The sequence below is a fragment of the Cervus canadensis genome, chromosome Y, assembly GCF_019320065.1.
Source record: "Cervus canadensis isolate Bull #8, Minnesota chromosome Y, ASM1932006v1, whole genome shotgun sequence".
NCBI lineage: Eukaryota > Metazoa > Chordata > Mammalia > Artiodactyla > Cervidae > Cervus > Cervus canadensis.
In genome coordinates, this window is record NC_057420.1 from 1,428,266 (window position 1) to 1,441,625 (window position 13,360).

At 46.0% G+C, this 13,360-nt stretch overlaps 2 pseudogenes; both read left to right on the forward strand.

The window, feature by feature from the left end:
* The first annotated feature begins 1,617 nt into the window (after nt 1-1,617).
* On the forward strand, nt 1,618-8,740 carry LOC122436378 (annotated as a pseudogene).
* A 382-nt stretch (nt 8,741-9,122) lies between these two features.
* Nucleotides 9,123-13,360, forward strand: part of LOC122436379 — a 31,480-nt pseudogene continuing 27,242 nt past the window's right edge.

Genomic DNA, 13,360 nt, shown 5'->3' on the forward strand with positions numbered 1-13,360 from the left:
TGTAATTTCTTCATACAGACATATGAATAAATCCCCCAAAAACAACAACAACAAAAAATAAAGTAGGTGGCAACAGAACCATCGACGATCCTCTGTGTTTAGTGAATCCATGTTATGTACCAATGTACTGTATATATTCTATTATTTATTTTTTTAATATATTTGATTCTATTCAATAGCTTCTTTAATATTCCCTTATTTGGCACACAACATCTACTCACCAGATATGGATGAATGCTAACTAATGTGCTCGTTTAAACCTCTTTGATTTATTCAGTTTCAAAATATTGGTTATCATTGTCAATAATTTTAGCTTTTGAAAATCTTTAACCAGTTATATCTATACATTGAATTACACTCCCATGATGGCTGTAGGTACTTGAAATTCTGATTTTGATTAAGACATCCAGTTCAAAAATATCCCACTCATATCAGTTATTTAACTTGGTAAAGAAGCTATTTCACCCCACCTGTAAAGTACCTGGTTGACCTAGATAAGGAACATTTTGAATGAATATTCACTTTTCTCCCCTCACTTTTAACTCCTGCTTCTATTTTTGTTTTTAATTCAGTAACAGAATAGGAACCATCATAATATACGGTCCCCCACCTCAGGACACAGAAAAGGCAGAACCCCTGGTCCATGTTATTTCTTTTCTGTCAACTTTACTTGTGGTCCTGCATGTGCTGTGGTGCTCTCCAGGACCTGAGATGAAGAAAGCTTGATTTTCCAGAGTTCCAGGTTGTTTGTTATCAAGGTATGTCCTGAAATCATAGTAAAGATTCCAAGGGTTGGCCCTCTGTCTATGGTTGGAAAAATGTCCATGGAATCTTAGGGCAGGGAGTACAGGCCAATGTAAATGCCTCAAATTCGACCCAATGGTACCACTATGGATGAGCTAAGACTGATCCAAAACAAGTGTCAGTCAGGAATACTGCATGACTGCACTTGCAATTAACCCAGGGGGATATCCCTAAATGCAAATGGCTTAGTAGTTAGCTAACCCAGGTGGGTAATGCTGTCTAGGAAGTGAGCACTGATGATGTAGGTCTGGTGTTACTGCTATAGATGGCACTAGGGTAATAAGTATTCTTCCTCCTCCCCCACCCAGAGTATCATGGTCAAGGCCATGTTGTCTAATGAGATAACTGGAAAACTAATTGAAAAGGCCTAAATTGACTATAACTGTGTGTGTGTGTGTGTGTGTGTGTGTGTGTGTGTGTGTGTGTGATGTCCTTCCACACATCTAGGCCAGGGAGATTTGTGGAGGGTGGGTTGAGTCCCAGGGCTATCCTCAATGACTAAAGAAAAGCTGTAGGCTAAAAATATAAGGAAAATATATTCTCATTGTAAGGAAAGCAGAGACTTCTAATGGTAACCACCGAGTCAATGGGTAGTGACAAGACTGTTCTGTTTGTTTCTCTTTTTTATCCAGACATTAAGTCTCTAACCTGCGTGTGAGGCTGCCAAGGTTCACGCCATGACAGGCAGCCTAGATTAGGAGTAGGCCTGGTTTTCCAGGGTAACATGATTATCAAGCCATCTGGAGCCAGCCAATCAACATGCGCCTAGTAAGAAAAAGGGAACCTATCAGGGGAAAGCTGAAAAGCCCGCGAATGCCCAAGTTTGAAAAAAAGCCCGAGAAGGTTTGGGCCAATAAGATTGCTTTGCAAACATGTAACCAATCTGCTTAAGCCAGCTACCAACTGCTCATGCACACCCTATAAATTTGGGTAACAGCTTGGGCTCAGCGCTCTCTGACCCTGCACCACTGTGTTGGTTGCAGCAGGAGCCCTGGCTCAAGTCAGTAATAAACTTCCCTTTTTTTGCAAGTTGCATTGTCTTGGAAGCTGTCTTTCTTCCCGTTCGGGGATTTGGACATCGGGCAAAACGTTTGGGGGTCCATCCGGGATCCCTTGACCTGGAGAAGAGAACACTTACAGGACAGACGGGAAAGATAAATAATAGAACCGGTGCTCAGGCAGGACAGGAAAGTCCAGTGTAAATCCGAGGCCCCGCTTAGAAGCAGGAAGGTATCTGGCACAGAAAAAGCTTTCTATAAAAGGGGGAATGGATTGAACGTTCCACCCAGCACAAGACCGAGGCCAGCGAGCGCACTGAAAGGCAGCCGGCTCTGTGGAAAGGAGAGTTCCTCTCCTGATTCCAAGTCTGGTGAACAGTGGATGCCATTCGGTAAGGTAAACCTTGTACCGGGAGGCAAGAGGACTCAGGGGGCCCGAAAACCCAGTGCTGTGTTGTCGGCCGACATTTGTCTATCTGTGTGTTTGTCTATGACTCTCCGTGTTTGTGTGTGTGCTGGCATTGTCTCTGGTCTCACTATCTTCTGGTGCATCGTTCTCTTCTCTCTCTTCTGACTTACTCTCCTTTCCTCTTCTTCTCTGATCTGCCCTCAACTCCTTTTATTTTCAGGAGTTTCAGTGAACAGGCAAATGGTTGTTGGGGCAATTGATGAGTGCCGGCCAGGGCTACACTCTGGAGGACTCTGAAGGCCCTACAATAAGTGAGCCTCAGTAACGGGAGCCCGATCGGGTGAAACTCTCCTTTAACATCCCTAACTGAGGACGTGGCCTAAAATTCTTCTTGTGGGCACGGGTCAGGCACTTAAAGGCCATTAGGGCGCCTGCCACTTGAAGGCACCCATGAGAGGATAAGGGGGTCCGGAACGGGCTAGAAACCGCTAGGGTGCCTGCCCCCAGCAAGAAAACTTCCATGCAATGACGCAGGCACATAAACATTTCCAAAAGCATACCATAAGCCCAACCTCTTGGCCGCCACCACTTCCGGTAGGATTTTTTGGTGGTAGTTCTCAGTGACTTATTCTCTCTCTCTCTTCCCTACCATTTATTCTTTGACCATGGGTCAGGGGGAATCTAACCCACTTTCTCTCATGACTGACCCTTTTTTGGATGTCAGGGCCAGGGCCCATAACTTGTCTTTGCTAGTCAAGAAAAGTAAATTAATAACCTTTTGCTCTGCAGAGTGGCCCGCCTTCCGGGTTGGATGGCGTCCGGAAGGCACCTTTCAACCGTACATCATACAGGCTGTGAAGGAGAAGACTATAGCTCCTGATCCCTGGGGCCCTCCAGGTCAGGTCCGCTATGTCATGGTCTGGCAGGATCTAGTGGAAAATCCGCCTAAATGGTTAAAACCTTTTATTCATAAACCTCCTAGTTCTTCCAATTCACAGGTCCTGGTGGTGGAGAAGAAACCAAAACCCACTCAGAAGAAACCAAAAAAAAAAAAAAAAAAAAAAACCAGGACCCAAAACCAGTCCTTCAGAAATCATCTTATCCAAACCTGATAGATCTAAAAACAGAGATAAGGCCTCCACCATATGTGCCCCCCTTGCAATTCCCTCTGAGGAGAGAAGCTCCCACGAGTGAACCGAGAGGATTAAGAGGGCCAACGGGAGCTGACCATGAGGGGGGTCCAGCATTAGGTACCCGGGGGAGAACTAGGGGCGACAGGGCTGGACAAGACCCTGGGGACCCAGAGTTACCTTGATCCACTATTCAGGTGCTCCCCGTCTGAGTAGGACCAGCTAACCCAGACAGAGAGCAAACCTATCAGTACTGGCCCTTTTCCACGAGTGACCTGTATAATTGGAAAACCCAGAACCCTCCTTTCTCAGAGAAACCCCAAGGCCTCATTGACCTCTTAGATTCCATTTTGTTCACCCACAACCCCACCTGGGACGATTGTCAGCAGCTGTTGCAGGTGCTCTTCACCACAGAAGAACGGGAGCGAATTTTGGCAGAGGCATGGAAACGGGTCCGGGGGGGCGACGGGAGACCAACCGCCCAGCCTCATCTCCTGGATGAGGGGATTCCCCTGTTGTGGCCTAACTGAGATTTTGAGCGAGCGGAAGGTAGGGAGCGTCTCCGAGTGTACCGCCAGACTCTAATGGCTGGCCTGAGGGCCGCAGCTAGAAAGCCGACAAATTTGGCAAAGGTAAATCTAGTAAAGCAAGAGCCCTCTGAGAGCCCGGCAGCCTTCCTAGAGAGGCTGATGGAAGCTTTCAGGCAATATACACCTATGGACCCCCAGGCTGAGAAGTCACGTGCTGCAGTTTGGTTAGCGTTTGTAAATCAGGCAGCTCCAGATATTAGGAGGAAATTACAAAAGATAGAGGGATTGGGAGAACAGACAATACAAGATTTACTGAAAGCAGCTAAAAAGGTATTTAATAGTCGAGAGACCCCAGAAGAAAAGAAAGAGCGAATTCGATGGGAGGAAAGGGAATTAGCTGAGAAGATCAGGAAGGAAGATAGAGAACATAGGGCAAGGGAAAACCAGAAGAACCAGAGGGAGCTAGTCCAGATTCTTTTTGTGGGGATGAAGGCCAGAACAGAATTGAGGAAACCTCAAGACCCCCAGACTGGAGAAAAAGAGAGACCAAAAAGGCAGGCCCTAAAGAAAGATCAGTGCACTTACTGCAAAGAAAAGGGGCACTGGAAAAACGAGTGCCCTAAGAGGGACCCGAAGAGAGGAACAACCCAGAGAGAGAGAATCTCCCCTGGAACTTGAGTTCTATATGCGGGGGAAGACAGTGACTAGGGGAATCAAGACTCAGTACCCCTCCCCGAGTCCTGGGTGGAGGGGAAACCCGTTGGCTTCATGGTAGATACTGGAGCCCAAAACTCTGTTTGAAATAAAAAACTGGGACCAATGTCTAAGAAAACCAGCTTGGTGCAGGGAGCCATGGGGACAAAAAGATATTGTTGGACCACAGAATGGAAAGTAAATCTGGGGACCTACCAGGTGTCCCATTCGTTTTTGGTGACACCAGAAGGCCCAGCCCCTCTACTTAGAAGAGACTTGTTGACTAAAGTTAATGCTCAGATCCATTTTGACCCTGGGGAATGCCAGTCACGGATGGATTTGGACAGCCGATACATGTCTTATCCCTAGCCTTAAGAGATGAATACAGGCTTTTTGCACCTAAGCCCTCAGAGACCATAGCACCAGATGTACAACCGTGGGTCCATAATTACCCATTGGCCTGGGCAGAAACAGCAGGAATGGGACTGGCCAAACAGAGACATCCGGTCGTCATCAAGCTAAAGGCTGAGGCAATTCCTGTGAGGGTGAGACAGTATCCTATGAGCCAGGAAGCTCGGCGGGGTATCACTTCCCACATTTGACGGCTCATGGAGGCTGGAATTCTCAAGCGGTGTCAATCCCCTTGGAACTCCCCCTTACTGCTGGTGAAGAAGCCAGGGGGGACAGATTACAGACCTGTCCAAGACCTGCGAGAAGTCAACAAACGGGTGAGTGACATGCACCCTACTGTCCCTAACCCGTATACCCTCCTGAGCAGTTTACTGCCTGACTACACTTGGTACACTGTGTTAGACTCAAAACAAGCTTTTTTCAGCCTACCCCTGGTGGCCCAGAGCTAGGAGATATTTGCCTTTGAGTGGACTGAGGGGGAAGGCCAACCGGTAGTACAATTAACTTGGACCCGCCTCCCACAGGGGTTCAAAAACTCTCCTACCTTGTTTAATGAGGCTTTGAGTGAGGACCTCTATGAATATCGGACTCCCCACCCAGAGGTTATCCTGCTGAAATGTGTAGATGACCTTATGTTGGCTGGAACCACAGAGGAGGCATGCAGCCGTGCCACCGGGGACCTCTTACAGACTCTAGGCACTTTGGGGTATTGCGCTAGTGCAAAGAAGGCACAAATAGCCCGGCAAGAGGTCACCTATTTGGGGTATAAGATCAGGCAGGGGCAAAGGCGGTTAACCCAGGCAATGAAAGAAACAATATCGCAGATACCAGAGCCCAAGAACCCCCGCCAGGTGAGAGAGTTTCTGGGGACTGTTGGATATTGCAGACTGTAGATCATGGGGTTTTCTGAGAAGGCACGGCCCTTGTATGAAGGAAGCAAAGAGACCCCAAATTGGACTTGGACTGAGCCAATGAAACAGGCTTTCCAGACACTCAGACAGGCCCTACTAGAAGCCCCAGCCCTTGACCTGCCTAACCCAAATAAGCCATTCCAGCTGTTTGTAGATGAAAAAGCAAGGGGGTTTGTAGATTAAAAAAGAGGGTCTTGACACAACAACGGGGACCATGGAAGCGGCCGGTGGCATACCTTTCAAAGGGATTAGACCCGGTGGCTGCTGGGTGGCCCCCTTGCCTTCGCATCATTGCAGCCACTGCCCTCCTCATCTGCGATGCTGACAAGTTGACGTATGGACAGCAACTCTTGGTTTACACCCCCCACACCATCAAAGGTCTTTTAAAGCAGCTGCCAGGTAAGTGGATCTCCAATGCCCACTTGGCACATTACCAGGCCTTTCTGCTTGATGCCCCACGGGTGCGTTTTCAGACCCCTTGCTTCCTGAATCCAGCCACGCTCCTACCTAACCCAGAGAAAGACCGCCTTCTCCATGAGTGCAGTGAGATACTGGCTGAGGCCCTGGCGGCACGAAAAGACTTAGCTGATGTAACCCTAAACAACAGTGAGCTAATATGGTTCACCGATGGAGCAGCTATGTAAAAGACGGGCAAAGGAAGGCGGGAGCCGCCATAGTTGATGATTCAGGACAGACGATATGGGCTGAGACACTTCCCCCAAACACTTCTGCGCAAAAAGCAGAATTGATTGCCCTAATACAGGCTCTGGAGCAAGCCAAAGGGAAGAGAGTCACCATTTTTACTGACAGCCGATATGCCTTCAGCACTGCCCACATTCAAGGTCCAATATACCAAGAAAGGGGATTTTGGACAGCCGAGGAAAAGGAGGTCAAAAATTTGCCTGAGATTTGCAGGCTCCTGGAAGCTGTCCAACTGCCCCGGGCAGTAGCAATAGTACATGTCCCCGGTCACCAGAAAGGAGAAGACCCTAAAGCATGGGGCAATCGTGCCGCTGATGTGGCCGCTCTAGAAGCGGCTAGCCGGGACTACACTGCCCCCATATTAACCGTGGGACTTCCACCTCCTGGTATGGGGACTTTGCCACTAGTTCCCGAATATTCCCTCCCTGATCTCGCCTGGATCAACGAGGATACCACCCTTCAGAAGGATGACAAAGATGGATGGTACCGAGATCAAAACAACAACTTGATATTGCCTGCCATCCTGGGTCGTCACCTATGTGAACACCTGCACACAACTATACACTTGGGAGAGAAAATGACCTTAACACTTCTCCAGACGGCCTGCCTGAGGTTCCCTCGACAAAATGCAACTGTACGAGAGATAATCCAGGCTTGCAAAGCATGCCAGCTGATGAGGACAGGGAAAAAGCACACTGGAACGAGGTACTGAGGGGAAGAGCCAGGGCAACACTGGGAGATAGATTTCACTGAGGTAAGGCCAGGGAAGTACGGGTATCGCTATCTGTTGGTTCTGGTAGATACCTTCTTGAGGTGGGTAGAAGCCTTCCCCACTAAGGGAGAGACAGCAATAGTGGTTGCTAAAAAGATCTTAGAGGAGATAGTGCCTCGGTATGGGCTGCCAGTGACTATGGGCTCTGATAACGGACCTGCCTTTGTGAGCCAGATTGTACAAGGGCTGGCCCAAGCTCTGGGGACAAAATGGAAGTTACATTGTGACTATAATCCCCAGAGCTGAGGACAGGTTGAAAGAATGAATCGGACCCTAAAAGAAACTTTGACAAAGTTAGCAATAGAGACTGGCGGGGACTGGGTGACCCTCCTTCCCTTCACACTCTTTCAGGCGTGTAACACCACTTATAAGCTGAATCTTACCCCTTTTGAGATTCTGTGTGTGTCCTATTTTCGAGGGAAAATGCCTGCCACCCCCTACTTTGGGACAATTCCAGCAAACTCTGATGACATTAGGTAAGGTGCATAACCATGTTTGGAAATTGATTCTAGAGATACACAAGGGTCAAAGTAAGGGGCCACCCCCGCACATAATATTGGCCCAGGTGATTGGGTTTGGGTGAAATGTCACCAATCTGAAGTATTAAAACCTAGATGAAAAGGCCCTTATGTTGTTCTCCTTACTGCTCCTACCACTGTCAAGGTCGACAGGATTGGACCCTGGGTTCACTGCAATCACGTGCTGCAAGCCACCCCGGAAGAACAGGAAAAAGCGCGAGCAGAATGGAAGGCGAGTCCTCACCCGTCAAATCCTTTGAAACTGAAACTCGTCCGACTGGAGGCCTCCTAATTCTCCTGCTGATGGCAGCTCTCATCGACCCAGGAGCGACCAGTCACAACCCCCATCATCCAGTTAACATGACTTGGGTGGTCTACAACCCTGAGACCTGAGAACTACTTAATTCGAGTTCCAATGTAGCCCCCAAAGGGACATGGTGGACTGAATAAACCTTTGATTTATGTGTCCTGGCAGCCAACATTAACAGCTTCCACAGTCCCAGTCAACTGACTGACTTCATCGGGAGCCCTCAGTTTGGAGCCCTCGGCCTTTTTGACTGGGCCTTCCAGGGAGACACACCATGCAGAAAACCAACACCCATATATGTCTGTCCAGGGGGAGGAAGGGATCAAAACCAAATTGCAAAATGTGGGGGAGTTGATTCTTCTTATTGCGCCACTTGGGGATGTGAAACTACAGGAACGGTCCATTGGCTCACCAATCCCGTCAAAGACCTCATTCAGGTAAAATTACCCCAAGATTTCCCACCATGTAAGATGTTGTCTTCTAAACCTGGACAATGTTTTCCATTACAGATTAAGTTCACTGATGAGGGAAAAAAGTTTACCAGGTGGGACGTAGGCAGAGCCTGGGGCCTACGTCTTTATCAGACTGGATTCAATAATGGATTCCAGTTTGAGCTCAAATTACAGCTGGGACCACTCTATTTGGCCCCCAAGGTAGCTTTGGGACCAAACCAGGTGACAGCCCCAAAACCTTCTTCCCAGAGGAAAACCCAAAACCTTCCTCCCAGAACCAAAGTCGGGATACTGGATCTACTCCACACCCCATAGCTCCCCCCATAGTTGACATGTCCCCCCCTACAGACCCCCTTATAAAAATGATCTCCTCAGCTTACCTTACCCTTAATTCCTCTCGTTCGGACTTAACAAATGGTTGCTGGCTCTGCTATAATATTAGGCCTCCTTATTATGAGGCAGTTGCTTTCTCTTCAAGATTCAATATGACAGCCGATGTCTCAGCCTGTAGATGGCAGCAACAACCTGGTATGGGCCGCCTGACAGTAAGCTCCATTACGGGTATAGGCACCTGCATAGGAGCTATCCCTGAGACTTATCAACACCTATGTAATCACACAGTCTCTATGACTAACCTCACTAATTCCACTCACCAGTGGATCATCCCACCAGAAAATGGGTGGTGGGCTTGCTCCACTGGACTAACTCCATGTGCCCATCAGGCAGCACTGAAAACCTCCCAAGATTTCTGTGTCCTAGTCCATTTAATCCCCCGCCTGAACTATTACTCAGAAGAAGGCCTGCAGCCAAAATTAGAGACACCAGGTCAGTATAGGGTAAAAAGAGAACCCATCACTGCCCTAAATTTAACTGTCCTGTTGGGATTGGGGGCTATAAGAACTGAAGTGGAATTGCAGCCTTAACACTCCAAGATAAACAGTATAACCAGCTAAGAGCTGCAATAGATGAAGATATTGAACAGCTCGAAAAATCCATTTCCCACCTCCAAGAATCCTTAAGTTCTCTGGCTGAGGTAGTGTTACAAAATAGAAGGGGTGTAGATCTGCTGTTCTTACAGGGGAGACTATGTGCAGCCCTAGGAGAAGAATGCTGTTTTTATATTGACCATTCAGGAGTAGTACAGAAATCTCTTCAAAAAGTTAGAGAAGGCCTAAACAGGCGAAAACAAGAAAGGGAAAATGAACAATCATGGTTTGAGTCTTGGTTTCAACGCTCCCCCTGGCTGACCACCTTAGTTTCCACCCTCCTGGGTCCACTTATAGTACTGTTATTGACACTAACGTTTGGCCCTTGTATTTTAAGCCGGCTAATGTGTTTTATTAAAGAACATCTAAATACCATTCAGATTATGGTATTAAGGCAACAATATCAGATAGTAGCCCAGGATGAAGAGCAAGATTCCTCTACAGCAACAACAAGACAGGGGGGAATTTGAGGCTGCCAGGGATAACGCCATGACAGGCAGCCTAAATGAGAAGTAGGCCTGGTTTTCCAGGGTAACATGATTATCAAGCCATCTGGAGCCAGCCAATCAACATGCGCCTAGTAAGAAAAAGAGAACCTATCAGGGGAAAGCTGAAAAGCCCACAAACGCCCAAGTTTGAAAAAAAGCCCGAGAAGGTTTGGGTCAATAAGATTGCTTTGCAAACATGTAACCAATCTGCTTAAGCCAGCTACCAACTGCTCATGCACACCCTATAAATTTGGGTAACAGCTTGGGCTCAGCGCTCTCTGACCCTGCACCACTGCGTTGGTTGCGGCAGGAGCCCTGGCTCAAGTCAGTAATAAACTTCCCTTTTTTTGCAAGTTGCATTGTCTGGGAAGCTGTCTTTCTTCCCGTTCGGGGATTTGGACATTGGGCAAAACACTGCGCACACCCAGGACTGGTCTCCACGCGCAGTTCCCACAATGTCTAGTTGTTGGAGGTGCCTGCCAGAAAAAGTTCAGTACAAAAATGTCTTGTTGATAAAATGGAAATGGTAGCTTTCTGTTCACTCAGTCATTCCCGACTTTTGTGACCCAGTGAACTGCAGTCCTTCAGGCTTCCCTGTCCATCACCTACTCTCAGAGCCTACCCAACTCATGTCCATCATGTCAGTAATGTCATCCAGGCATCTCATCCTCATCTCCTGTCATGGTAGCTTTAGGAGAGGCCTAATATGAAATTTTGGACAAACTCTAGGAGATCGTGAAGGACATGGAAGTGTAGTGTGCTGCAGTCCACGGGGTTTCAAAGAGTCATGACAAGGACATGACTTAGTGACTGGACCACAACCACCACCTGATGTTATAAGCCTTTCCGAATTTCAGCAGGATGTGTTTTTTCCATGCTCAGACCCTTGTACAATAACCTATAGGCTTTATGCCAGTACCTCTATCTCCCCTCTTCTTTCAATTTGTCAAGTCATTTGGGACAACCGATTTGTAATGACAAGTACCAGTATCTACTCCATGTAGGAGAACCATGATTATAAGCAATGAAAACTTACCTTAGATTTTCAATGTTCTCCCTGGCCTCAAACATCTCTTCTGCTTAAGGAGCATACTCCAGGCTCAACCCAGTTGGCTAAAGTTTTAGCTCTTCACGCAATATTTAATGATGTCAAAGAAAGGGATATTCCAATTATCTGTCCATTGACAGATTCCTAGGTTGGAGCTTATGGTCCCCCTTGTAGAATAATGTAACCTGTCTCCTGCACCCTTCTGCTGGGCCTTCCAGCTCTGCTTGCCATAATCACTGGCATTCACACTAGGTTCCTCTTCAAGACAAGAAATCTCTTTCCTTATTTTTTCTTGCTTTCTTGGAAGCAGTAGATATCAATGACTCTCATCAGAGAAAGTGATTTAACTCTCAGAAATTCAGTAGGAGACTCTTCAACAAAATATCCTTTGGTTCTTTAAACACAAAGCACCCAGCTTATTGAATGTCATAATGACATTCATAAAGAGACACTACTTAAAGTGTTTCCATTCATGGAGTCCTCAGAATGGGTGGCAGACTAGTTCCATGCCCTCACTTGGCTGAAATCTCACACTGAGTGTTCATCCTCACAGAAATTATTATCCTCTGTCCAAATTTCATACTGATTCTCTTTGGCCATTCTCAAGCTTTTACCCTGGAAGACGATATTCTTTCTAATTTCTCCTATGACATTTCTCCCAAGTCTGCTATAATTTTAGAATCAATTCACTACCTGCTTCTACCTGTTGACCTGATCAAAGAATGATGGTCCAATATGATTCCATCAAGAACCATTTGGCCAGGCAACCTAGAGAATGATTAATAGCCCACCAAGTTAGTGTAAGAGCATTCTTTGGAAACCCTGAAAAATGCTGACACACTAAAAAACACACTGCTTTTTCTCCGTGAATATAATAGTTAGTAATGCAGGCTAATGCAGCCAATTTCTTGAAAAAGTAGAGGCTGGTGGAGGAGGAGAATGCACAGTCAGTGCATTAAAACTATGTGTTCATGTGGAGCAACTCACTGAAAACTAAGAGGAAGCTGGCAGAAAGACCCTGTATAACCAATGCTGTAACAAATATGTGCCCAAAGTCTGTTAAGAAGGGAGGAGAAGCAATCAGGTTGGGACCTGAGCCCCAAGAAAAGGATACAGAGGAGGAGAAAAATACCAGGCATTCAGAGGTCCTTCAGTGTGAGCAGATTCAGACTGTATAACGGGGCTCTATCCTTTGGATCACATACCAGGAAAATGAGTCCACTCTGCTGAAATGAAAGTCAGTGTAACAAACTGGAAGGCTGTACAAGACACAAACTTTACTAGTGAAGAGCATGTATAGCTTTGTTTAGTTCTGAAACAAGGCAGTGGAGTGAGGCTGAATCTGCTCTAAATTCTGGCCATATGGAAATCTGGATGCAATGATTCCTACAGAAAATATAATTGCTGTGTATTTCATGCATGAAAATGTGGACACAGATTTTCTTACTTGACTATGGCATTCTCTCGATATTACATTTGAAAAGCTGGAAAATGATTTTCCCACATGTAATATGGAATTCTCAATATTTAACATTTGAAACTCTGGGCCTAGATTTTCCCCCAAAAAATATGGATCTCGCTGTATTTCACCATGAAAATCTGAGTGCATATTTATCTCTTGAAATATTATTTCCACTGTACTCATGTATTAAAATCTGAAATGCTGTTCTCTGACATGAAATGTGGAATACTTTTCCTTTCCATAAGATAATCTGAATATTGATATTCATCCAGTAAGTATGAAATCTCCATATTTCACTTATGAAAATTTGGTTGCTGATTTAGCTACATGCGTTATAGATTTTTGTATGTGTCATATTTTGAATTCTGGGCCTACATATTCTGAAATAAATATGTAATTCTACATTTTATGTAGGAATACATGGGCTTATATTTTCCTTTATTAATTACAGAATTCACATATATTACATATAAAATCCCTGACACAGATTTTCCTACGCGAATTTTGTATTTCTCTGTAATTCACAAATGAAAATCCCAGTTCTGATACTACTAAGGAAATATGGAAGTCTCTAGATTTCAAGTAGAAACATCTGGACCTTGGTTTCCTTAAGCAAATTATAGAAATGTCTGTACCTTCAAATGAAAATTGTATTTTCCTCCTGCAACATGATATCTCCTTAATGTCTTGTATGAAACTATGGATGCAAATTTTCCGGAATATTTTATGAGAACTTCAA